The sequence below is a fragment of the Cibotium barometz genome, chromosome 39 (assembly GCF_041138505.1).
Source record: "Cibotium barometz isolate CiBa-2024 chromosome 39, ASM4113850v1, whole genome shotgun sequence".
Classification (NCBI taxonomy): Eukaryota; Viridiplantae; Streptophyta; class Polypodiopsida; order Cyatheales; family Cibotiaceae; genus Cibotium; species Cibotium barometz.
Window position 1 is genome coordinate 38,282,758 of NC_141084.1, and position 3,102 is coordinate 38,285,859.

Below are 3,102 nucleotides of genomic sequence, written 5' to 3' on the forward strand. Positions count from 1 at the left end.
AGAAGCAACGGGCTATGTTTCAAGTGCAAAGAGAGGTGGTCACCCAGGCATGTGTGCAAATCAAAGAAGATTGTGGCCACTATGATCCTCATGGATGAGGAAGTGAACAAGGATGACTCTCATGACATTGAGGAATGGGAGGATTGCAATGAAGAAGCACATGAGGAGTCACTTGAAGACCATTCTTTCATCACGGAGGATGGTGAGTTTCCGTTTGATCCGGGAGGTGGAGTTAAGGAAAGCCTTGTGGACGGAGACATGCCTACCAATGCAGAAATTTCAGCCTGCATATGCTCTATCTCACAAGAGTTGTTGGCGGGTTGCAAGAACCCAAGCACACTAAGGTTGGTGGGGACCATCAATGGGAGGGTTGCACATATTCTTGTGGATTCCGGGAGCACTCATAGCTTCATCAACTCTAAATCTATCAACTCTCTCAAACTCAACACAAAGAAGACACCTACAACGTTCCAAGTGCAAGTGGCAAATGGGGAAAGTGAGAAGACTAGCTTGGTTTGCCCTTCTACAAAAGTGGTTTTATCCTCTTCATACACTTGGGAAGGTGATTTGGTGGTTTTGGATATGGGTCCCATCAACATTATCATGGGGTGTGATTGGTTGGCTTCACTTGGTGACATTCACATGAACCTTCAACAAGGTTTCATGAGCTTTCTACATCATGGGCAACAAGTGGTACTTGCTGCAAATGCACCTAAGAAGCTCTCTTTGATCACTCCAAGGCGACTCAAGAAAGAGATTAAGGCTTTTGGCACTATCTATGTGTTACATGTTTCTAAGATGGGATGGAAGGCAGTGGACAGCACATAGATGAGGAAATGGCAACTCTTCTTAAGGAGTATGAAGATATTTTGCAAGTGCCAAAGAGTCTACCACCTAAGAGGGAGATTGACCATGCCATAGTACTTGAACCGAATGCAAAGGTTGTCAACAAGCCTCCTTACCGTTTGTCTAAGGTGGAAAGAGAGGAAGTGGCTAAGCAAGTGCAAGATTTGCTTGCTATGGGTCTTATTCAACCTTCACAATCTCCATTTGCATCTCCCGTTCTCTTGGTGAAGAAGAAGGATGGATCCTTTCGCATGTGCATTGATTATCGTGACTTGAACAAGGTCACAATCAAGAATAGGTATCCCATACCTCGCATTGATGATCTTCTTGATGAGCTCAAAGGGGCAAAGTTCTTCACCAAGATTGATTTGAGATCGGGATATCATCAAATAAGGATGAAGGAAGGTGATGAAGAGAAGACAGCATTTAGGACGGAAAGGGGATTGTTTCACTTCATGGTGATGCCCTTTGGTCTTACAAATGCTCCGGACACTTTTCAAGCATTGATGAATCGGATATTGGCTCCCCTTCTTTTCAAGTTTGTGCTAGTGTTCTTCGATGACATCTTGATCTATAGCAAGAGCAAAGGGGAACATCTATGTCATGTGAAGCAAGTGTTTGAAGTGTTGAGGAAGCACAAGCTTTATGCAAAGGAGAGCAAATGCACATTCATGGTCAATGAAGTGGAATATCTTGGACACTTGGTGGGTGAGAATGGCATAAGGGCTGATCCTAAGAAAGTGGCATGTGTCAAAGAGTGGCCAACACCAAGCAATACAACTCAATTGAGAGGATTTTTGGGATTATCTTCTTTCTATAGAAGATTCATGCAACATTATGCATCCATTGCGGCACCTCTTACCGACTTACTCAAGAGGGAGGCTTTCTTTTGGGATTCCATTGCCAACAAGAGCTTCAATGAGCTCAAGGAGTTGCTCACTTCAGCCCCTATACTTGTATGTCCGGATTTTGCAAAGACATTTTATGTGAGGGCGGATGCAAGTGGTAGAGGAATTGGGGCAGTTTTGTATCAAGAGCATGGAGTCATTGCATTTGAAAGCAGAAAGCTTACCGAAAAGGAGATGGGGCTTCATGTTTATGAGCAAGAGATGCTAGCCATACTTCATGCCATTAAGAAGTGGCATCACTATCTTTATGGTGCTCATTTCAAGGTGAGAAGTGATCATAGGGTGCTGAAATTTTTCCTCTCCCAACCAAATCTTTCTCCAAAGCAAAAGAGATGGCTGGCCACACTTCAAGGATATGATTTTGAGATATCCTACACACCCGGGAAGGACAATGTAGTGGCGGATGCATTGTCTAGAATGTGGGCATGCGCTACAACTTCAATCATGGAGGTATATAGTGAATGGACCAAGGGGATTCAAGAGGAATACCTCATCAATGAAGGTGCTGCCCATATTTATACCAAATTACAGCAAGGTGATGGTGGAGAGTTTCCTCATTACAAGCTTCACAATGGTCTCTTGTGGTACAAGGATAAGGTGTATTTGGTTCCTACCTCATTCTACATACCAAAGGTGCTTCATGAGATGCATTCTTCACCACTTTCGGGCCATCTTGGTATACTCAAAACCTATGATAAAGTGAGCAAGAGTTTTTATTGGAAAGGTATATGGGGAGATGTGAAGAAGTTTGTGATGGAATGTGCTTCTTGTCAAAAGAATAAGGAATGTGCTTCTTGTCAAAAGAATAAGGATAGCCATCAACTCCCAAGTGGTTTACTTCATCCATTACCTATTCCGGATGGTAAATGGACTCACATTTCTATGGACTTCATCACGGGTCTACCAAAGACAAAGCATGGATGGGATCAAATATTTGTGGTGATTGATAGGCTTACAAAATCAGCCCATTTCATTGCTTCAAAGACCACTTATGGAGCATCTCATATTGCCAAGAAATTTTTGGAACATGTATTCAAGATACATGGCTTGCCACTCAACATAGTTTGTGATCGAGATACCAAGTTCATGGGGACTTTTTGTAGGTCATTATATGAGAGCTTGGGTACTCAAATCACTCCATCTACGGCCTATCACCCTCAAACGGATGGGCAAACGGAGTGCACAAACAAATGGCTTGAGGTGTACTTGAGGCACTATTGTCATGACATGCAAACATCTTGGGATGAGTGGCTTTATCTTGCTGAATTTTGCCATAATTCAAGCAAGCATTTGAGTATTGGCATGTCACCATTTGAGGCTCTCTATGGATATCAAGTACATGTGCCAT